Raw genomic sequence first — 25,606 nt, 5'->3', positions numbered from 1 at the left:
ATTGGAGTGGAATATGTCATACGCGGGTCAGCTGACACCTGACCACCTGCCCCTATCGCTGCCCTAGTGGTCACAAGGGGGGCCATGGGGGCCGATGACTCCTTTGGCTCTGGCTCATATGCTGGCGGAGGATCCTCGGGTAGAGGGTCTCCATCATCATAACCGTATCTAACCGCTTCGTCTGCTAACTCATTCCAATCTATGTCCCCTTCCCCGTTCTCCTCACTTCCTTCGGGTGCAAAAGCACAGATTCTACCTCTCTGCGTGGCTAGCTGCTCTTGCAGTCTCGCTATGTATTTTTGATACTTTGTGTGATCAGCTGAATTACTTCTCTTTTCCTGAGCTGCTCTCTGAATCACATTCATGGCAGTTTTTAAATCACTACATTGCTGTTTCCATCCTTCCACCTCAGCTTTAGCTGTTTGGACTTCTCCCTCTCGCAGACTTTTTTCAGTAACTAGTTTTTCACACTGTAACTGATATTGGTTCATATGCATCAAATCCGCACTTCTCTGTCCCTGCAAATTAGTTACTTTTTCATTAAGGCGGGCTGCCTCCTCATGGAGTTTTTTATTCTCTTCCTCTAGTCTGTTCTGCTCATTTTTAGCCTGCTGTTGGCATTCTATCCATTCCTCAAGGAAGCATCCGATAGCTACTGACTTCTGTATCTTTTTAAATTTCCTAGCTGACATCTTTGCTTGTGCAATCTTCCAAAGGGCTTCCCCTACGGGTTTTCCCTTGTCGTTATATAAATGATTTGGAGGAAAATGTAGCTGGTCTGATTAGTAAGTTTGCGGACGACACAAAGGTTGGTGGAGTTGCAGATAATGATGAGGATTGTCAGAGGACACAGCAGGATATAGATCGGTTGGAGACTTGGGCGGAGAAATGGCAGATGGAGTTGAATCCGGACAAATGTGAGGTAATGCATTTTGGAAGGTCTAATCCAGGTGGGAGGTATACAGTAAATGGCAGAACCCTTAGGAGTATTGACAGGCAGAGAGATCTGGGCATACAGGTCCACTGGTCACTGAAAGTGGCAACGCAGGTGGATAAGGTAATCAAGAAGGCATACGGCATGCTTGCCTTCATCGTTCGGGGCATAGAGTATAAAAATTGGCAAGTCATGTTGCAGCTGTACAGAACCTTAGTTAGGCCACCCTTGGAATATGGTGTGCAATTCTGGTCGCCACACTACCAGAAGGACATGGCGGCTTTGGAAAGGTTACAGAGGAGGTTTACCAGGATGTTGCCTGGTCTGGAGGGCATTCGCTATGAGGAGAGGTTGGATAAACTCGGATTGTTTTCATTGGAACGACGGAGGTGGAGGGGCGACATGATAGAGGTTTACAAAGTTATGAGCGGCATGGACAGAGTGGATAGGCAGAAGCTTTTTCCCAGGGTGGAAAAGTCAGTTACTAGGGGACATAGGTTTAAGGTGAGAGGGGCAAAGTTTAGAGGGGATGTGTGAGGCAAGTTTTTTACACAGAGGGTGGTGAGTGCCTGGAACTTGCTGCAAGGGGAGGTGGTAGAAGCAGATACAATAGAGACGTTTAAGAGACATCTGGACAAATACATGAATAGGATGGGAATAGAGGGAGATGGGCCCCGGAAGTGCAGAAGGTGTTAGTTTAGGCAGGCATCAAGATCGGCGCAGGCTTGGAGGGCCGAATGGCCTGTTCCTGTGCGGTACTGTTCTTTGTTCTTTGTTGTTTGTTATTGTGACCCGTACACGCTCCGTATTGTGGCCACTTCGCTATTGCGTATTTTTGGAGGAATCCCTTCTAATCAAAACAATCCGAGTCTGCAAGGTTTGAGGATTCCCTTTGTTTCGTCATCTTATGTCAGTAGCTACAAATTATCCCCTAAGTTCCTGTTCTCTCTGTACTTTGCCAATTCGGTTCGGCTCGAGTCTCCCACTGATTCAACGGAGAGATTTATCCTTGAGTCCACCCAGGGACGCCAATTATTTAAACCGTGGCGAGGAGTCAACTCCCCCTTGTCCCCTTTATTCCCTGCACCCACTTGATCCTGGCCGTCACGTGGGACTGAAGTTCTCTTAATTCAGGCTCAGGCTGGGTGCTTGGGATATCAGGTTACTGGAGAGCCAGCCTCCAGCTTAATCCACAGCTGCAGGTAATGGCTTCGGACAAAGAGGAGGAAACTCAGTCCTTTCTTTAACTATCAATTTACTTTATTCACATTGTTGTACAATGTAAGAATAAGGCTTATACACTTAGTTAGACAAAAGCATGCAACTCCAACTGAGTTATACAGTTAATAACAAAACTAGCTAGATTTCATAAGCACACCCACTTGGTTCCTCTGACCTTTCCCTGACCTAGTCACAGAAAACAAAGGATATTACCCGAAAAAGGGAGAGTTAACGCTCGCCAGGCATTCCGTTCTCTCTCTCTCTTCTACGTCGTCACCGCATTGCTCACGCAGGGTCTTCCGCTTCCACGATTGTTGATCACCGGAGTTTTCGCTGGCTCTATGACCAAAAAGCTCTCTTCTTATTCTCTCTCTTATCTCTCCAAATCTGAGCTGTGTCTTTCCGGTTGGTTTAAACTTGCTCACCTCGTTCACATCTTCTCTTAATTGGCCCAGGCCCAAGGACCAGATCACACCATGTCCAAATAAGGCTGTTTTTCTGTGATCGATCCTTTGTCTTGTCTCATAAAGTAATTAGTTCAAACTGGTTTTTACCAGCACAGGCCAGTGTCCGAGCTCCAGGTTACTACAGGTCAAACAATCCCAGCAGTTTGTAACTGATTCTGTATTTCTTACAGCCCCTGGCCAGCACCCCGCAAGTTCCACCCTTACTTCCTTCAGTACTGGTCCCGGTGACATTTGAACTTCAAGAACAGCCAGCCATTCTAAAACTTCCTCTTTATCAACGTAAAGCCCAAAGAGTGTCCCAATTACCCCCTCTTTCACTATGAGCTAGGCAGCATCTTCTTCTTGGTAAAAAAAAATGCAAAGTACTCATTTAGTATCTCAGCCCTCACCTCAGCCCCGATGCATAAATCCCTTTCTTTGTCTTTAATTGGTACTACTCCTCCTTTTACATTACTTTTACTATTAATATTCCTATTGAAGAATTTTGGATTCTCCTTTCTGTTAGCTGCCAGTCTCTTCCCATGCTCTCTCTTTGCTTTTCTTATTCATTTTTACACTTCCTTTCTGAACTTCCTCCATTGACTCTGGCTCGACCAGACAACTGGAATACATACTCTTTTTCTTGTTCACCTTACTCTAAACTCTCTCATCAGGGAGCTGTGGCTTTGTTCATCCTACCCTTGTTCCACATGGTATCATACCTCGACTGTACCTGAACCACCTGCACTTTACTATTGTTCTGTTACAATTTTGCCTGTCTGTCTTTCATTCCAGTTTACATGGGCAAGATCCGTTCTCACCCCACTGAATTTGGGCATCCCCAATTCATTAGTTTTACTCTGGATTGCGCTTTGTCCTTTTCGATAGCTAACCTAAACATTATGATACTATGATCACTGTCCCCTCAATGTTCCACTACTGACACCCAATCCACTTGATCCCTCATTCCCCAGAACCAGGTCCAGCAATGCCTCCTTCCTCATTGGGCTGGAAACATACTGATCTGGAAAATTCTATCGCTCACACTTAATAAATTCTTTCCCCTTTATATTAGAATAATTAAAGTCCCCCATTATAAATAGATTTTGCAACTCCCTGTGATTTCCCTGCCAATATTTCCTCGATATCTCTCCTATTATTTGGTAGCCAATATATTCGTGTAGTGCAGTGGTACCTCTATTTTTCCTTGGCTTTAACCAAACAGATTCTGTCTTTGAAACCTCTAGGACTTCCTCTCTCTCCAGTCCTTTAATGTTCTCCTTAATCAATACTGTTCCTGTTCCTCTATTCTCTCCTTCCCTATCTTTCCTGAATACTTTGTATCCAGGAATAGTTAATACCCAGTCTGCCCTAGTTCACCTGCATCTCCATTATCAACACATCATTATATTCCCACTTGGCTATCTGTGCCTGTGAATCACTAATCTCACTGACCACACTCTGTGCTTTCACATACCTGCACTGTCAATCTAATTTAGACTGTTTTGCATTTCCTGTTACTAACTGGCCCAGCTAATATCTTACTATTTCTCAAATTAGTGCTATCTGTCTCTCCCAATTCTTTGTGCATCTTTTTCTCTAATTTTACATCCTTTTTCCCATCCCCTCACTTTAAATCTGTCCTTTAAACTAGGGTCCATTAATAAACATTTCTTATTAATAAATCCAACAAGGAATTCAGAAGAACATTCCTGACTCAAGACAGTGTTGAATATGTGGAATTCACTGTCAGATAGTGTATTTGAGGTGAAAAACATCGATGCATTAAAGTGAAGGTAGATAAATACATGAGGGAGAAAGGAATAGAATGGTACGTTGATCGGATTCGAGGATGTAGGTCAAGTGGCAGGATGCACATGAGGAACAGTCACACAGATATAGAACAGCTGGGCCGAAGGGTTAGTTTCTGTGTCTTAAATTACATGTGAATAAGAGGAAACTGTTTCCATTGGCAAATAGCTTAGATATCAGAGGGTGTAATTGTAATCTCAGTGAGAAAGGAACAGAAGGGTAGGGGAGATATTGTTTTATGCATTATGGAAAGCATTGCCTGAAATGATGGTGGAAACAGATTCAACAGTAATTTTTGACCAAGAATTGAACATAAAGTTGAAAAGTTGAAATGCAATTCTATGGAGGAAGAGCAGTTTGACTGATTATATGAATCTTGTAAAGAGCCTGCAAATGCACGATGGATCGAATGGCCTCCTTCTGTAATGTAAGATTCTATTACTCTGACTGTCGAGACCAAGTTGTTTCTGTTCACTGACAGTTGTATCAAGTCCACATCCTTCAGGTCTCTTCAGCTGCTTGGAGCAGATGGTTTTTAGTCCAGTAATTGGATGTCCTCAGTGGTGGAGCTCGTTCTCGACAGTGTCAAAGGCTGCAGTTAATTTAATGAAAATAACCCTAACCCTAACCCTAACCATAACCCTAACGTGCACCATGGTCACAGACACACAGGATGTCATTCGTGAATTCCATTATGACTTTGGTGCTGTGGCAAGGGTGGAAACATAATTCAACAAATACAAACATGGGGTGACTGGAAAGAAGGATGCAAGTTTGTGTGGTGACAACACATTGAAGGAACTTGGAACAGAGGCAGTTGTTTACAAGATCAGCAAGTGTAGAATGTGGGTTTTTTGCTCATCTCTGATTCTGAGTAATTGTGTTTTTAAAAGTCTCTGAGGAGGCATAAACTGGAGACGCCCCAGATTCAAAGCCGACAATAGAAATTGTGAGTGTAAGATTGTTGGGACGCTGATTGTTTCCAGAAAGCAGAGAATGCTCTTATGCTTGTTTGAACAAGTTCAATGAGGAGTGCAAGAGGACATATGAGGAGCAGCACCAGGCACACCTAAAAAAAATGAGGTGTCAGCCTGGTGAAGCTACAACACAGGACTACTTGCATGCCAAACAGAGGAAGCAGCATGCAATAAACAGGGCTATGTGATCGCACAACCAACTGATCAGATCTCAGCTCTGCAGTCCTGCCACATCTAGTCATGAATGTTGGTGGACAATTAAACAACTAACAAGAGGAGGAATCTCCACAAATATCCCCATCCTCAATGATGGGAGAGCCCAGCACATCAATGCAAAAGTCAAGGTTGAAGCATTTGCATCCACCTTTAGCCAGAAGTGCCGAGTGGATGATCCATCTCAGCCTCCCGCCTGTGATCACCAGCAAGATGGATGCCCCTCTTCAGCCAATTCGATTCACTCCATGTGATATCAAGAAACGGCTGAAGGCACCTGGAAACTGCACAGGATATCGGCCCTGACAACAGTCCAGCAATAATACAGTAGACTTGTGCGCCAGAACTAGCTGTGAACCAAGCCAAGCTGTTCCAGTACAGCTACAACACTGGCATCTACCCGGCAAGGTGGAAAATTTCCCAGGTATACCCTATGCACAAAAAGCAGGACAAGTCCAACCAGGCCAATTACTGCCCTATTAGTTTACTCCTGATCATCAGCAAAGTGATGGAAGGGGTTGTTGACGGTGCTATCAAGCAGCACTTGCTCAGCAATAACCTTGTGAGCGGGAATGAATCTAGAAGAATCACTCGACACTCAGGTGCGCTCCAATGTCAAACAGTTTATTACGCCAGCGGGGTGCAGGTCACTGGACTGTCCAGGTGCCTCTCCACCGAACAAAGGAAAATCATCAATACTTATACATTTTCAAACAATTGCTCAGCCCATCCTGGCTGGACATGGTCCAATCACAACGATTACAGATCATATACATTGATTATTAGAGCCAATAGAAGTGGTTGCTAGGCATGGAGGGACAGCACAACCGGCCCATAGACAGATAGGGGATTACCCATGATGTTTTCCATTTCCTCTTATCCATTATCCTCGGTTCTCATGTACGCATACCATCTTATCTTGACTTCGTTACAGGCTGGTACCTTTGTCAGCATTCCACCAGGACATCTGCTTTCCATTAAATGAGTCTTTGTTTGAATTTATGTTACTCAGCTCCTGTGTGGAATGTGGTCAAGTTGGCTAAGCCCATGATGCCTTGCAACCTCTTCATTGTTCACTAAGGTTATACGTTACTGGTTACTCAAATAACATTTAAACAGTATATTTACTGCAAGTGCCTCTGCGCTTGGGAATACCCTACAACAACCTGCTCAGTGACGCTCAGTTTGGGTTCCGCCAGGGCCACTCAGCAACTGACCTCATTACAGCCTTTGTTTAAACACGGACAAAAGAGCCGAACTCCAGTGGTGAGGTGAGAGTGACTGCCCTTGACATTAAGGTAGCATTTGACTGAGTATGGCATTAAGGAGCCCGAGCAAAACTGAAGTTAATGGGAGTCGGGGGGGAAAACTCTTCTCTGGTTGGCGTCATAACTAGCACAAAGGAAAATGATTGTGGCTGTGGTTGCTGAAGGTCGTTCATCTCAGCTACCGGACATCACTGCAGGAGTTCCTCCGGGTAGTGTCCTAGGCCCAACCATCTTCAGCTGCTTCATCAATTACCTTCCCCCTATCATTAGGTCAGAAGTGGGAATGTTCACTGATGATTGCAGAATGTTCAGCACCATTCACAACTCCTCAGATACTGAAGCAGCCCATGTCCATATGCAGCAGGACCTGGACAACATCCAGGCTTGGGCTGATATGTGACAAGTAGCGTTCGCACCACACAAGTGCGAGGCAATGAACATCGCCAACAAGAGTAGCATCTACCCATCTCCTTTTGATGTTCAAAGGCATTACGATCACTGAATCCCCACTATCAACATCCTGGGGGTTACCATTGACCAAAAAACTGAACTTGAGTAGCTATATAAATGTGACTACAAGAGCAGATCAGAGGCTAGGAATTCTGTGGTGAGTAACTTACTTCCTGTCTCCCCAGTGCCTCTCCACTATCTAGAAGGCACAAGTCAGGAGTGTGATGGAATACTCTCCACTTGCCCGGATGGGTGCAGCTCCAGCAACACTGAAGAAGCTCAATACTATCCAGGACAAAGCAGCCCGTTTGATTGGTACCCCATTTACCACCTTCAACATTCACTCCTTCCAACACCGATGCACACTGGGAGCAGTGTGTACCATCTACAAGATGCACTGCAGCAACTCAACAAGAGTCCTTCGGCAGCACCTTCCACACTCTCCGACCTCTACTACCGAGAAGGACAAAGGCGATAGGTGCATGAGAACACCACCACCTACAAGCTCCCCTCCAAGCCACACATCATCCTGACTTGGAACTATGTCGCCGTTCCTTCACTGTCACTGGGTGAAAATCCTGGAACTCACTTCCTAACAGCACTGTGTGTATACCTGCACCCCAAGGACTGCAGTGGTTCAAGAAGGCAGCTCATTACCACCTTCTCGAGGGCACTTATGGATGGGCAATAAATGCTGGCCTAGCCAGCAAGGCCCACATCTCCTGAATGAATAACAAACACAAGTGGAACAATGCCGCCTGAATAGTGAGATAACTAAGTTGTTGATTGCATGCTTTGTAATTATTAAACACTGATTTCCCCTCCTGTCATTTCCATAAGATTTAGAAGTTTATTTTTGTATCAAGTTCAAAAAGATCCTCTTGCACTTTGCTTAACGTTAAAGGTAACGAAACACAAAATGTTCCTGACCTGCAAATCCCAACCTAATGCTAAGCACAGGAATCAGCACCATGGAAAGTTTACACGTGACTTCAATGGCTTGGATAGACAGCACATCTTGGTGAAGAGATCTTTCAACATAAAATCCAACCAAGACCATGCTCTGGATCCATCTTCTGTGAAATGAGACACAGTGACCTCTATGTATCATGTTGCCTTCTCTGCAGTTCAAAGATTGGAAGTATTCAGCTCACTGGATCACAAATTAAAGCTCAGCGAAACTTTGGAAGACTTTAGAATGACTGCATTGAAATGGAAATGCACCCCAAGGGGAGGGAACCATTGACAATATCAGCTCACAAGCGGAAGGAAGGGAAACTGACTGTCAGAAGTGTAGTATAAGAAGGGTCCAGAGTGGAGATGTCGGGTCCCACATACATGATAAGGTCACAAGGGCACAGGAGAAGATACGAGGGGAAGGAATCGGACTGAGGAGGAAGGCTGGGAATGGGTTTTGTTATATAGGCAAGGGGAACAGATATGTGCCCGAGGAACATGAAAGGACAACCCAAGCACCCTGGACTTGATGGTGTGAAGCTAGAACCTGTAACCAAAGACTGGACGTTAGTAAAGATTTTATTCGGGACAAGTACATCAAAGTTCAAGATGAGGAAACAACAATAAGAACATAAGAAATAGGAGCAGGAGTAGGCCATTCATCCCTTCGAGCCCACTCCACCATTCAATGAGATCATGGCTGATCTTCTCCTTCAACACCATTTTCCTGCACTATCCCCATATCCCTTGATGTTGTTTTTAATATGTAGAAATCTATCGATCTCAGTCTTCAACATACTCAACGACTGAACCTCCACAGCCTCCTGGGGCAGAGAATTCCAAAGATTCACCACCCTCTGAGTGAAGAAATTCCTCCTCATCTCAGTCCTAAATGGCCTGCTCTTTATTCTGAGACTGTGTTCTAGACTCCCCAGCCAGGGGAAACACCCTTCCTGCATCTACCCTGTCGAGACCAGGAAGAATTTTATACATTTGAATGCGATCACCACTCATTCTTCTAAACTCCTGAGAATAAAGGTCCAGTCTATTTAATTTTTCCTCATAGAAAAAGTCCTCAATCCCAGGAAGTAGTTTGGTGAACTTTTGTTGCAATTACATTTGTTACAATTGCATTTTGTTACAATTACTTGCCTCTGTGGCAATTATATCTTTCCTGAGGTAAGGAGATGAAAACTGTACACAATACTCCAGGTGTGGTCTCACGAAGGTGCTATATAATTGCAGTAAGACATCTTTACTGCTGGACTCAAATCATCTTTGAATAAAGGCCAACAGACCACTTGCCTTCTTCATTGCTTGCTGCACCTGTATGTTAGCTTTCAGTGACTCGTGAACAAGGACCCAAGTCCTGTTGAAGTTGAACACTTGCCAGCCTCTCACCATTTACGACTGCTCCATGGGCTGGATTTTACCAGGACCCCGATATTGGGCTCCATGGTGGGGTTGCTGGAAGATGCTGCTGGTAGAGGCCCGACACCGACTCCAACACCAGGAGACCCCAGCCCGATCCTCCTGGTGGCGGTAAAGCTCCATAGCATTCCGCCCCGTCGCTAGGTGACAGAACCTGAATTTGAATATTTAAATTAATAAAATTAATACATTTAAATGAACCTCAGTGCAGTGGCCATCACTCCCGGGCTTTCACTTCTCTGTCTGGGAAAAGCAGGTGTGATACTGGCGGGGAGGGGGAGGGAGTTAAGATATTTTGAGCGGTGGGGGGGAGGGGGAATGGGGTCAAATATTCCTAATGAGTGTAGGGGATGGTGGGAAGTGGGAACTTTAAACTTGGTACAGTCTGGGTGGGGAAGGTCATATTTCACAGGTAACTGTTTAGTCAGGGAGAAAGCGGCAGATACTTAATTTAGTTGTTATTGGGGGGATGGGAAAGGGTCATTAGAATTTTATTCTGTATATTTTGGGGAGGAGTGTTTCTTTATAAATTTACATTCACCGACAGGGCTGACTGTCCTTTAAAAAGGGCTCCAGTACCTGCGCACAGGCAGCTGAGGCCATTGCCAGTGTCAGACAGCCCGTCCCCTCCACGTGATTGGGGAGACGGGCCCCCCCGGTTATTTAAATGAGGTACAGTAGGGAGATCGTGGCAGCTCTGTGACTTGTGGTCCTCACATGCAGACAGCCATTTTTGTCACCTGTCACTGGGAGAGGCAGTGGCCTGTTAAAATCCAGCCCTGTATTTCTGTTTCTCCGACCAAAGTGGATAACCTCACATTTCTCTACATTGTATTCTATTTGTCAAATATTTGTCCACTCGCTTAACCTCTCCAAATCCCCTTGAAGCATCTTTTCATTCTCCTCACAATCCACACTTCCATCAAGTTTTGTGTCATCTGCAAACTTGGAAATATTACGTTTAATCCCCACATCCAAATTACTGATATAGATTGTTAATAACTGGAGCCCGTGCCACTGATCCTTGCAATTCCCCACCAGTCACAACTTGCCCATCTGAAAATCACCCATTTATTCTCGCTCTCTGTTTTCTGTCTGTGAACCAGTTCTCAATCCATGTCAGTATATTCCCCCCAATCCCATGTGCTCTCATCTTGTTTACTAACCTCCTGTGTGGGACCTTATCACCAGTTTTCTGAAAGGGATAGAGATGAGATGATTAATCAGTCAAATGTCACTTGTCATATGAACATAACAAATAGGAGTAGGAGTAAGACACACAAACACACAAACCTGCTCCACCATTGAAGAGGATCATGGCTGATCTTCAAACTCAACTCCACTTTCACACCCGATCTCCATATCCCTGGATTCCCAGAGAGTCCAAAAAATCTGTCGATCTCATTCTTTGACTATACTCAGCGACTGAGCATCCACAGCCCTCAAGAGTAGAGAATTCTAAAGATTCATAAACGTTTGAGTGAGGACATGGCGTACTTTATTCACAGTGCTAAGGCCTTCCACCGACTGTTCCAATTTCCCATCATTTCAAAAGATCAAGTACGTTGGAATATTTAGTTCCCAACGTTGGTCACAATATAACCACATCTCTGTAACTGCGTCTCTGTAATGACAAATAGATCAAACACATTTATCTCCACCTGTGTCATTAATTTGTCCGCCATGTTACCAGCCCATCATGCATTCACAAAAAAACACCAGCATGGATTTGTAAAAGGCAGATCATGCTTGACCAATCTAATTGAATTTTTTGTTTTATGAAGTATTAGAGAAGGTTGAAGAAGAGACCATAGAAACATAGGAAATAGGAGCAGGTGAAGCCATTTGGCCCCTCCAACCTGCTCCACCATTCAACTAGATTATGGCTGATCTTCTACCTCAAGGCCATTTTCCCACATTATCCCCATATTCCATGATAGCTTTACTATCTAGAAATCTATTGATTTCTGTCTTGAACATACTCAATGATTGAGCCTCCTCAGTCCTCTGGGGTAGTGAGTTCCAGAGATTCATCATCCTATGCGTGAAGAGATTCCTCCTCATCTCAGTCCTAAATGGCCTACCCTTTATTCTGAGACTATGTCCCCTGGTTCTAGACCCTCAACCAGGGGAAACATCCTTCCTGCAGCTACCCTGTTGAGCCCTGTAAGAATTTTGTATGCTTCAGTGAGATCCCCTCTCATTCTTCCAAACTCTAGAGAATACAGGCCCAGTGTCCTCAATCTCTCCTTATCGGACAATCCCACCATTCCAGGAATCAGTCCAATGACCCTTTGCTGCACTCCCTCTTTGGCAAGGATTTCCTTCCTTAGGTAAGGAGACCAAAACTATACACAATACTCCGGTATGCGGCCTCACCAAGGCTCTATACCATTGCAGCAAGACTTCTTTACTCCTGTACTCAAATCCTCTTGCATTAAAGGCCAACATACCAATTGCCTTTATGATTGCTTGCTGCACCTGCATGGTAGCTTTCAGTGGCTTATAAACAAGGACACCCAGGTCCCTTTGGACATCAACACTTCCCAATCTCTTACTATTTAAGAAATACTCTGCACTTCTGTTTTTACTAACAAAGTTGATAACTTCACATTTTCCGCATTATATTCCATCTGCCGCTCTCTTGCACATACATTTAGCCTGTATAAGCTCCTTGAATCCTCTTTGCATTCTCCTCACAACTCACATCCCAACTTAGTTTTGTGTCATCAGCAAACTTGGAAATATTACATTTAGTCCCCACATCCAAATCATTGATACAAATAGTTGGAACCGAAGCACTGATCCTTGCAGTACCCCACTGGACACAGCCTGCCAACCTGAGAATGACCTGTTTATTCCTACTTTCTGTTTTCTGTCCACTAATCAATTCTCAATCCATGCCATTATATTATCACCAATGCTATGTGTCCTAATTTTGCCTACAAGCCTCTTGCATGGAACCTTAACAAAAGCCTTGTGAACATTTAAATAAAACACATCCACTGGTTCCCCGTTAACTACTCAAATGAAAAACTCCAACCGCTTTATCCTGGGGTTACTATTGACCAGAAACTGAACTGAAGTAGCCATATTAATACAGTGGCTACAACAGAAGGTCAGAAGCTAGGAATCCTGCAGCGAGTAACTCACCTACTAACTCCCCAAAGCCTGCCAACCATCTATAAGGCACAAGTCGGGAGTGTGATGGTATACTCTCCACTTGCCTGGATGGGTACAGCTCTAGCAACACATCAAGAAGCTTGACCTCATCCAGGGCAAAGCAGCACTCTGGATTGGCATCCCATCCAACACCTTCAACATTCACTCCCTTCATCACCGACACACATGGCAACAGTGTGTGCCATCTACAAGATGCACTGCAGCAACTGACCAAGGCTTCTTAGACAGCACCTTCCAAACCCGCGACCTCTACCTCAAGCACAATGGAAAAATACGGAAATTCTCTCGACAGAGATCTGTCAGAAGAAAATGACATCAGGGGTTTCAGTCAACACACTTGAAGCACAGGGTTTTCCAGCTTCTCAGAAGAGATTCAATCCCAGGGATTTAAGCTCTCCCACACTAGATCTTTGCAGGGTCTCTTCAAAGAGGTAGAGGAAGAGGTGAGCTTGGTGGTTCCATTCTCATTTGCAGGCAAAACCTGTCTTCAAAACAATTCACACCCCAACTGAACTGAAAATAATATCCAAAACCCCAAACAGAATGTCAAACCTCTTGACCTCCTCAAAATATGTGGCTTCTCTGTAAACATTATCCCCAGGTCACCAAGGTTGCTGTTGTTTATTGAACTTAAAGCACATGACATCTAGGAAGGTTGTTTTTGAACAACATTTCAGTGTCCTTTCAATGAACTGTCAACAACAAAGCAAAGTCCAGCTTCTGTGAAATCTTCAGCCTTCTAATGAACCCATCTCCACAATTTAAATATGAGTCTTCAAAAAAAATTAAGTAAAAATATAGAAGCATCTTCAAAACAACCTAGAGAAATTTTTACAGTCCATTTTTATGTTTCTCTCCATTTACTTTCATATTCTATTTGCCCTTTCTTTGACAATTTCTTGGTGCTCCTTTGCTGAATTATAAATTCTTCCCAATAGAACCATAGAAAAATTACTGCACAGAAGGAGGCCATTCAGCCCATCATGTCTGCACCAGCTGGAAAATAAAACTAGCCGCCCAATCTAATTCCACCTTCCTGCACGTGTTCCATAGCCTTGCAGGTTACAGCAATTCAGGTGCATGTCCAGGAACATTCGAAAGAATTGAGGGCTTCGATCTCCACCACCATTCCTAGCAGTGAATTCCTGATGCCCACCACCCTCTGGGTGAAAAAGCTTTTCCTCATGTCCCCTGTAATCCTTCTACCAATCACCTTAAATCTGTTCCCCCTGGTAATTGACCTCTCCACTCGGGGAAACAGGTTCTCCCTGTCTACTCTATCTGGGCCCCTCATAATTTTGTACACCTCAATTAAGTCGCCCCTCAGCCTCCTCTGTTCTAAGGAAAGCAAGCTTACCCTATTCAATCTTTCTTCATAGCTGCAACTTTCAGACCCTGCCAACATTCTTGTAAATCTCCCCTGTACTCTCTCCAGAGCAATTATGTCCTTTCTGTAATGTGCTGACCAGAACTGTACATAATACTCCAGCTGTGGCCTAACCATCATTTTATACAGTTCCAGCATTACATCCCTTCTATAGCTTGACCAGTAAAGGAAACCATTCCATATGCCTTCTTCACCACTCTATCTACTTGTCCTGCCACCTTCAGGGACCTGTGAATATGTACTCCAAGCTCTCTCACTTCTTCTAGCCCCATCAATATCCTCCTGTTTATTGTGTATTCCCTCGCTTTATTTGCCCTCGCCAAGTGCATTATCTTACTACTCTGGATCGAATTACATTTGCCACATTTCCACCCATTCAATCAAACTATTGATATAATTCTGCAGTCTACAGCTACCCACTTCACTATCAACTAGGCGACAAATTTTTGTGTCATCAACAAATTTCCCAATCATGCCTCCCACATTTAAGTCCAAATCATTAATATATACCACAAACAGCAAGGGACCCAGCACTGAGCCCTGTGGAACGCCACTGGAAACAGCTTTCCATTCGCAAAAAATCATTTGACGACTGCCCTTTGTTTCCTGTCACTGAGCCAATTTTGGATCCAACCTGCCACATTCCCCATGGGATTTCATTTTACTGACCAGTCTGCCATGCGGGAATTTGTCAAATGCCTTACGAAAATTCATGTAGACCACATCCACTGCACTACCCTCATCAATCCTCCTCGTTACTTTCTCAAAGAAATCAATTAAGTTAGTAAGACATGACCTTCCCTTGAAAAATCCATGCTGACAATCCCTGATTAATCCTTTCTAAGTGGCAGTTTATCCTGTCCCTCAGGATTCTAATCACCACCGAGGTCAGACAGACCGGCCGATAATTATTTGGTCTATCCCTTGCACCCTTTTTAAACAATGGTATAACATTCACAGATCTCCAATCCTCTGGCACCTCACCGTATCCAGTGAGGATTTGAAGATGATCCTCAGCGCATCCCTTATTTTCTCCCTGGCTTCCCTTAACAACCTGGGATGCAAAACATCCGGTCCTGGAGATTTATCCACTTTTAGGAATGTCACACTCTCTAGTACTTCCACTCTCATTATGCTAATTGTATCTAATATTTCACACTCCTCCTCTTTTACTACAATGTCTGCATCATCCCTCTCCTTTGTGAAGAAAGAGGCAAAAAACTCATTATGGACCCTGCCCACATCATCTGCATCCATGCAAAAGTTCCCTTGTACATCTCTGATAGGCCCGACCCTTTCCTTAGTTATCCTCTTACTCTTAATGTCCTGAGAAAACATATTCGGGTTTTCCTTGATTTTACCTCCCAATAATTTTTCACGTACTTTGCTTTTATATAATTTGCTTTTTTACATCACCCCTGCTATATCTATACTCCTCCAGGCTTTCTTCAGTATTAAGATATTTGTGATCATCAGAAGCTTTCATTTTTTGCTTTAACTTACCCTGTAAGCTTCTATATAACCAGGGAGCTCTAGATTTGACAGAACCACCATTTACCTTTGTGGGGACATGCCTACACTTTGCCTGTAGTATCTTTTTCCTGAATGCCACCAGTGGTTTGCCACTGATTTTCCTTCAAGTATCTGTATCCAGTCCACCGTTGCCAGGTCACTTCTCAGTTTTTATGATTATTTGGAAAAGCATAGTTTGATTAGAGACAGTCAGCATGGCTTTGTGAGGGGCAGGTCATGCCTCACAAGCCTTATTGAATTCTTTGAGGATGTGACAAAACACATTGATGAAGGAAGAGCAGTGGATGTGGTGTATATGGATTTTAACAAGGCGTTTGATAAGGTTCCCCATGGTAGGCTCATCCATAAAGTAAGGAGGCATGGGATACAGGGAAAGTTGGCTGTCTGGATACAGAATTGGCTGGCCCAGAGAAGACAGAGGGTGGTAGTAGATGGAAAGTATTCAGCCTGGAGCTCGGTGACCAGTGGTGTTCCGCAGGGATCTGTTCTGGGACCTCTGCTCTTTGTGATTTTTATAAATGACTTGGATGAGGAAGTGGAAGGCTGGGTTCGTAAGTTTGCCAATGACACGAAGATTGCTGGAGTTTTGGATAGTGTGGAAGGCTGTTGTAGGTTGCAATGGGACTTTGACAGGATGCAGAGCTGGGCTGAGTAGTGGCAGATGGAGTTCAACCTGGAAAAGTGTGAAGTAATTCATTTTGGAAGGTCGAATTTGAATGTGGAATACAGGCTTAAAGACAGGATTCTTGGTAGTGTGGAGGAACAAAGGGATCTTGGGTCCACGTCCATAGATCCCTCAAAGTTGCCACCCAAGTTGATAGGGTTGTTAAGAAGGCGCATGGTGTGTTGGCTTTCATTAACAGGGGGATTGAGTTTAAGAGCCGCGAGGTTATGCTGCAGCTCTATAAGGCCCTGGTTCGACCACACTTGGAATATTGTGTTCAGTTCTGGTTGCCTCATTATAGGAAGGATGTGGAAGCTTTAGAGAGGGTGCAGAGGAGATTTACCAGGATGCTGCCTGGACTGGAGGGCATGTCTTACAAAGAAAGGTTGAGGGAGCTAGGGCTTTTCTCATTGGAGCGAAGAAGGATGAGAGGTGACTTGATAGAGGGGTACAAGATGATGAGAGGCTTAGATAGAGTGGATAGCCAGAGACTTTTTCCCAGGGCGGAAAGGGCCCAGGGAGCCTAATTTTAAGGTGATTGGAGGAAGGTTTCGGGGAGATGTCAGAGGTAGGTTCTTTACACAGAGAGTGGTGGGTGCGTGGAATGCACTGCCAGCGGTGGTAGTTGAAGCAGATACATTAGGGACATTTAAGCGACTCTTGGATAGGTACATGGATGATAGTAGAATGAAGGGTATGTAGGTAGTTTGATCTTAGAGTAGGTTAAAGGGTCGGCACAACATCGTGGGCCGAAGGGCCTGTACTGTGCTGTACTGTTCTATGTTCCATGTTCTATGTTCATAAAATTCGCCTTCCCTCAATTTGGAACCTCTGCTCCTGTTTTATTTGTGTCCTTTTCCATTATTATGCTAAAACTAACTGTATTGTGGTCATTATCTAAAATGGTCACCCACTGTGACTTCATCCACTTGCCCAGCTTCAACACCGAAAACTAAATCTTGATTTGGGTCCCCTCTCTTGTTGCGCTTGTTACGTGCTGGGTAAAAAATTTCTCCTCAACGCAGTTCAAGAATCTTCTCCCCTCTGCCCTTCACACTGTTAATATCCCAGTCGATATTGGGGTAGTTGAAATCCCCAACCATCACAGCCTGAAAGTCATTGCACTCAGAAATGTGCTTACATATTTGTTCCACTATCTCCCTCTCACTATTTGGGGGTCTACAGTCTTCTTCTTTGGCCTCTTTGTCTCGAGAGACAATGGGTAAGCGCCTGGAGGTGGTCAGTGGTTTGTGAAGCGTCGCCTGGAGTGGCTATCAAGGCCAATTCTAGAGTGACAGCCTCTTCCATAAGTGCTGCAGATAAAATTGGTTGTCGGGGCTGTTTCACAGTTGGCTCTCCCCTTGCGATTCTGTCTTTTTTCCTGCCAACTGCTAAGTTTCTTCGACTCGCCACACTTTAGCCCCACCTTTATGGCTGTCCACCAGCTCTGGTGATCACCGGCAACTGACTCCCACGACTTGTGATCAATGTCACAGGAATTCATGTCGCGTTTGCAGATGCCTTTAAAGCGGAGACATGGACGGCCAGTGGGTCTGATACCAGTGAGCTCGCTGTACAATGTGTCCTTGGGGATCCTGCCATCTTCCATATGGCTCACATGGCCAAGCAATCTCAAGCGCCGCTGGCTTAGTAGGTGTATATACTGGAGATGTTGGCCGCCTCGAGGACTTCTGTGTTGGAGACGCGGTCCTGCCACCTGACGCCAAGGATTCTCCGGAGGCAGCGAAGATGGAATGAAGTGAGACGTCGCTCTTGGCTGACATACGTTGTCCAGGCCTCACTGCCGTAGAGCAAGGTACTGACGGCACAGGCTAGATACACTCGGACTTTTGTGTTCCATGTCAGTGCGCCATTTTCCCACACTCTCTTGGCCAGTCTGGTCACAGCAGTGGAAGCCTTTCCCATGTGCTTGTTGATTTCTGCATCGAGAGACAGGTTACTGGTGATATAATAAAAGCGAAATACTGCAGATGCTGGAAATCTGAAATAAAAACAAGAAATGCTGGAACCACTCAGCAGGTCTGGCAGCATCTGTGGAAAGAGAAGCAGAGTTAACGTTTCGGGTCAGTGACCCTTCATCGGACTTCCAATGAAGGGTCACTGACCCGAAACGTTAACTCTGCTTCTCTTTCCACAGATGCTGCCAGACCTGCTGAGTGGTTCCAGCATTTCTTGAGGTTACTGGTGATAGTTGAGCCTAGGTAGGTGAACTCTTGAACCACTTCCAGAGCGTGGTCGCCGATATTGATGGATGGAGCATTTCTGACGTCCTGTCCCATGATGTTCGTTTTCTTGAGGCTGATGGTTAGGCCAAATTCATTGCATGCAGCTGCAATCCTGTCGATGAGTCTCTGCAAATAGTCTTCAGTGTGAGATGTTAATGCAGCTCTTAGACGGGCAAGGTTGAACAACCTGCCACCTGATCTTGTGTGGAGGAAAATTCCTTCTTCTGACGACTTGAACACATGTGAGAGCAGCAGGGAGAAGATCCCAAACAGTGTAGGTGCGGGAACACAGCCCTGTTTCACAATGCTCAGGATAAGAAAGGGGTCTGATGAGGCACTGCTATCCTGAATTGTGCCTTCCATATTGTCATGGAATGAGGTGATGATAATTAGTAGCTTTGGTGGACATCCGATCTTTTGTAGTCATCTGAAGAGACCATGTCTGCTGACGAGATCAAAGGCTTTGGTGAGATCAATAAAAGCAACATAGAGGGGCATCTGTTCTCCATGGCCTTTCTCCTGTAGCTGGTCAATGGAGAAAAGCATATCAATGGTAGATCTCTCTGCTCGAAAGCCACACTGTGCCTCAGGGTAGACGCACTCAGCCAGCTTCTGGAATCTGTTTAAAACGACTCGAGCGAAGACTTTACCCACTATGCTGAGCAGGGATATCCCACGGTAGTTGTTGCAGTCACCGCGGTCACTCCTGTTCTTATAGAGGGTGATGATATTGGCATCGCGCATGTCCTGTGGTACTGCTCCCTCATCCCAGCACAGGCAAAGCAGTTCGTGCAGTACTGAAAGTATAGCAGGCTTGGCACTCTTGATTATTTCAGGGGTAATGCCGTCCTTCCCAGGGGCTTTTCCGCTGTCTAGAGAATCAATGGCATCACTGAGTTCTGATTTTGTAGGCTGCACATCCAGCTCATCCATGACTGGCAGAGACTAGGCTGCATTGAGGGCGGTCTCAGTGACAACATTTTCCCTGGAGTACAGTTCTAGGTAGTGCTCCACCCAGCAGTCCATTTGCTTGTGTTGGCCAGTGTTTGTGTCCCCTCATTTCGATTTGATCGAGGCGATGGTTAGCCCAAAAGCTCTCTTAATGCCATCATATATTCCTCTGATGTTTCCGGTGTCTACAGTACACTCCCAGTAATGTGGCTGCCCCCTTTTTATTTCTGAGTCTCCACCCATATGGCCTCGTTTGATGATTCATTTAGCATATCATCCCTCCTCACAGCTGTTATTGATTCCTTGACTAATAATGCTAACCCTCCCCACCCCACTCTTTTTAATCTCCCTCTCTATCATGCCTGAATGCTCTAAATCCAGGGATGTTGAGTTGCCATTCTTGCCCTCTTTAAGCCAAGTTTCCGTTATAGCAATGATTTTGTGTTGCCATGTGTCTATCTGTAATCTCAACTCACTGGCTTTATTTATTATACTCTTTACATTTAAATATCCTTTAACACTGCCAAATTCCTGTGTTGCACACTTTTTACATTTTTCTTCTGTCTTTCAGAGTCATTCGCCAATTTTGCTAATTTTCTGTGTCCTGTTCCCTGCCCTGAAATTGTCCTATCTAAAACTATGCTCAGTTCCCATCCCCTTGCCAATCTAATTTAAACCATCCCCAACTGCACGAGCAAACCTTGTTGCAAGGATATTTGTCCCAGTGCTGTTCAGGTGCAGATGATCTGGCTTCACAGGTCCCACCAACCCCAAAACTTGTCCCAACGCCCCAGAAATCTTCAGCCTCCCTTCCGCACCAATTCTCTAGCCGCACATTCATCTGGTGAATTTTCCTATTACTAATCTCACTGGCATGTGGCCTTGGGGGTAATCCAGAGATTACTTTCCTTTTTGCTGGGTAATCTCATTCACAACTCCCTAAACTCAGTCTGCAGGACCCTATCCCTCTTTCTTGCTCTCTCGTTAGTACCTATGTGGACCACGACCTCCAGCTATGTACCCTCACTCTCCAGAATGCTCCATAGCTGCTCAGTGATATCCATGACCCATGCACCAAGGAGGCAACATACCATCCTAGAATCACATCTGCTACAACAAAAACACCTGTCTGTTTTTCGAACCGTGGAATCCCCTACCACTATTGCTCTCTTGTCCTGTTCACTCCCTCCAAGCACAGGTGAGTCACCCATGGTGCTCACTGCACTCTACAGAGGAACTACTATCAACATCCTCGGGGCTACCACTGACCAGAAACTGAACTGGAGTAGCCATATAAATACCGTGGCTACAAGAGCAGGTCAGAGGCTAGGAATCCTGAGGCGAGTAACTCACCTCTTGACTCCCCATGGCCTGTCCACCATCTACAAGGAACAAGTCAGGAGTGTGATGGAATACTCTCCACTTGCCTGGATGGGTGCAGCTCCAACAACAGTCAAGAAGCTCGACACCTTCCAGGACAAAGCAGCCCACTTGATTGGAACCCCATCTGCAAACATTCACACCCTCCACCACCGACGCACAGTGACAGCAGTGTGTACCATCTACAAGATGCACTGCAGCAATGCACAAAGGTTCCTTACACAGCACCTTCCAAACCCCCAACCTCTACCAACTAGAAGGACAAGGGCAGAAAATGCATGGGAACGCCACCACCTGCAAGTTCCCCTCCAAGTTACACACCATCCTGACTTGGAACTATATCGCCGTTCCTTCTCTGTCGCTGAGTCAAACTCCTGGAACTCCCTTCCTAACAGCACTGTGGGTGTACCGACCCCAAATGGACTGCAGCGGTTAAAGAAGGCAGCTCACCACCACCTTCCCAAGGGCAATTAGGGATGGGCAATAAATGCTGGACTGGCCAGCGACACCCACATCCCATGAATGAATAAAATAAAAGAACTCTCCTTCCCATTGGTACTCAGAACTGAATACCAGTTCAAAAGTAGGATGCCCTGTAGGGACTCCTGCACTACCTGCCCTGATCTTCTTGTCAGTCTGGCAGCAAGACAATCCGTCTCTGACTGTGCTCGGTTAGCCACTGGGTTGACTACCTCCTGAAACGTGCTATCCACATAGTATTCCACCTCGTGGATGCGCCACAGTGACTACAGCCCCGCCCGAGCTCTGAAACCCAAACTCATCTGCTGTTTTCCTCAAAAATGAGCCAGTAATCTGCCCATTTTTTTTGTCTGTAACAAAGCTCTGAAATTATTATTTTTAAAATCCCTTGTTTTCGGTTAACCAGTGTATATGTGTCTGTGTGAGTGTGAGGGGCCGAAGGAACAAAAGAAAAGAGAACTTTAAAATTTCGATCTGTGTGTTTCTGTTTACTTCACTACTGGTTAAGACTTGTTAATTTTGATAATCTTGTTGTTCATGAAAGAAACCTGGTTAGTGTGTTCTATTCTGGGAAAAATAGAGTATATGATCGACCATATTGATAAGTGGGGAAAATTAAAATAATATGTTGTGACCTGTGGAGAAGTCTTCTTTTTTTTCTTCTTTTGGGCCTCCTTATCTCGAGAGACAATGGATACGCGCCTGGAGGTGGTCAGTGGTTTGTGAAGCAGCGCCTGGAGTGGCTATAAAGGCCAATTCTGGAGTGACAGGCTCTTCCACAGGTGCTGCAGAGAAATTTGTTTGTTGGGGCTGTTGCACAGTTGGCTCTCCCCTTGCGCCTCTGTCTTTTTTCCTGCCAACTACTAAGTCTCTTCGACTCGCCACAATTTAGCCCTGTCTTTATGGCTGCCCGCCAGCTCTGGCGAATGCTGGCAACTGACTCCCACGACTTGTGATCAATGTCACACGATTTCATGTCGCGTTTGCAGACGTCTGGGAAAAATAGAGTATATGATCGACCATATTGATAAGTGGGAAAAATTAAAATAATATGTTGTGACCTGTGGAGAAGTGGGACTAGAATAAACAGTGCACTCCTCCTGCCTCGCTCGTAACAGTGTCTTCAGTGTACATGGGGAAGCTGACCCTATGTGTTCTGATAATATCTTCATAGGGAAGCATGGTGATGGGAAAGAACAGCTGGAGGTCTAGAGTAGATCTTTGGAGGCTCCGAGGAATAAAGTGAGGCTATTATTGGACAGCAGGTAAGAGTGGAACCACACGAGGACAGTACCAGTTATCTGGTGAATGGATCAGAGACATTGAAGGAGAATCATGTGTCAACCATGTCAAAGATTGCAGAGAGACTGAGGAGGTCTTGTGGAGGGATTGTACATCATCGTAACAGTCACAGAAGGTGTGATGTTTCACTTTGTTCGGGACCGTTTGATTATTGTGACAGGGATGGAAACCTGATTGAAGAGATACAAATATGATATTGTAAGAAGGATGTGTACGGATTTTGGAGACAACAACATGTCGAAGGGATTTGGAGAGGAAAGGAAGGTGTGAGATGGGATTGCAGTTTTTTTTAAGAACCGAGGGGTTGTGCCTTGACTTTTGATGAAGGAATGACAATAGTGGTTTTGAAAGATGGGGAAGAAGGTGAGAAGAGGGACACATATCAAATTTCAACTAATATGGGACCAGGAACAGAAGCGGTTATTATTCGAGTGGAAAAAAGCTCAAGGCTGCAGGAGGTGGTTTTCATGGACTAGACAAATTTACATAGAGATTGAGGGGAGATGGGAGAGAGATTGGTGAAAGCAGTTGGTTCAGGACAGAAAGAGTTGGTTTGGTGGACAATCGAAGGCTGATTTCAACAGGAGCAGGTGAACAGTTGCTCTCAATGTTAGAGGCAAAGAAGTCGCTGAGTTTCTCATGTTGTTGGAGATGATGGAGGAGGAGGTAAGGGAGAGGGGTTTATAAAGGCTGATGGCAGTGAAAAAGAGACACAGGTGATATCTTTGCATTCCAGGATGTCCCTGGAGGAATGACCACACAGACGACAGTGAGGCCGCTTCACGTGGTGCAGCATGAACCAGTTGTGGAGCAGAAACACTTAAGAATCCATCCCGTGGACTAGGAACAGTAAATATGAGGCCAGAACAGGACATTCTATGAGTGAATGAGACAGTAAGGGTACCGGCAAAGACAGGATATTTCTCTAACATTTGAATCCATTTTGGCCTCTTTTTGAGGAACATTCTTTTCTGCATTTGTACCTTTCCTCACCAGATGAGTTTGTTCTTGAAAAAACAGATAATTTTCATGGATTGATCCAATGGTGAATTGTAATGAACGTCAGAACATCCTTGTCTGAGGTTGTTCTCTGGGAGCTGAATATGTGATTTAGTGTTACTGCTCCTTTATGGGGAATTAATCTGATGTCTTTTGATGGTTTAGGTTTGCTGGAACTCCACAAATACTACAGTTAAATTGACATCGGAATATTACATGTTATATCGTTTCATTTACCCACATTAAAATTCATCTTTAATATGATAATAGTTATACACTACTGTCCAAAATCTTATTGAAGGTAGTCAGACTTCTCGTTTCCTTCACAAGGATTTCAGGAATATAAAAGCAAGTGATTTATAAACCTATAAACCCTGCTCCAGATTGATGTTCGTTACTTGTTATTGACACAATTTCCCATTCAGTGTAAACAAATATTTCACCCCATTCTTCAGCTCCTCTCTGAATTTCCTCTGTGTCAGTCCATAGATACAAGTGTTTGTGCAGCAACTGAGAAGCTGCAACATAAACCCAACTTGTTGGGTAATATATATCGGGTTACTGTAATATTTGTTGGAGTATCTAAAGTTTACCATTGGCCAGTTTATTAAATGGACAACATGCGGCATCCACAATAGTACAAAATTGGCCGAAATAGTGAAAAGCAAAATCATGGATTTCCTCCGATTCTTCACCTCTGGATCATTCTCACTGTTGCTCCGTAGTCCCCTGCGTGCTCTATTTGCCACAATAATGTGTCTGACAGTCAGAGCATTGAACAACAGAATTAAAAGGATTGGTAATAGAGGGTTTATGATGCTCTCGATCCACGCATAAACCCTCCACAAGGGGGAGGTGAGATAATCAGCTGTAGGAACACAATACCAAGGCACGTTGTCAATTATAAATACAGGCTCAGCTACATAGTAATAGGGAATATTCCTGAGACAGCTCACCACAAACACGGTGGCGATAACCACTGTCGCAGTTCTTTCAGAGCTATATTTTGATTGTAACTTCTGACAACAAATAGTTACAAAGCGATCAAGAGTGACGGCAACAGTAAACCAGACAGAACAGTCTACAGCTACAACGTACGTGACAAAGTTTACCAGACACACAGGAGTTATAAACAGGAAGCTAACTGGAAAGTACATGATATTAATCCGGTGTAATATCACATGGATGATAACCACCATTAGATCTGCCACTGCCATGGCCACCAGGTAACAAGTGATACATTTGGAGAGACCGCACTTTCCTCGGGACAAAATCACAATCGCCACCAAATTAACTGTAAGAAAGAGAGAAGACGAAATTTACCTCCACACTGTCCCAAAACATTTTTTGAAATAATCATTTAAAGTTGAAGAAGACAGTTTGGAAAAAAAATGAGATTTCCAGTTCCAAAGTAAATGTATTTGTTAATTGAATGAACTGTTTATTGGCATCAAGGAAATCTGTGGCAAAATAAGGTTAAAATAGAGAAATAATTGTTCATTTCAGATAGAGAAAAAGACGCTGAGTTGAAAAAAAAAAGTTTGGAAGTTTTTTCTGGAGAATTACTGTTTCCAAAACACCAGAGTCCCCAAAGATAATAACTGCAGATCAGCTTCAGCCTGTTGGGTGGGGACCGCACTCTCACCCTGTTGGGTTATAGTCTGTACAACAGGGAGAGTGAACTCCCACCCTCTTTTTAAACATTGTCCGGACAAAGTGAAGACTGCAAAAGTCTAGTGGGTAGATTTTGCACCAGTAACAGAAATCGGCAG

Source organism: Heterodontus francisci, chromosome 36 (genome assembly GCF_036365525.1).
Source record: "Heterodontus francisci isolate sHetFra1 chromosome 36, sHetFra1.hap1, whole genome shotgun sequence".
Classification (NCBI taxonomy): Eukaryota; Metazoa; Chordata; class Chondrichthyes; order Heterodontiformes; family Heterodontidae; genus Heterodontus; species Heterodontus francisci.
Note: the sequence above shows the minus strand (reverse complement) of the source record.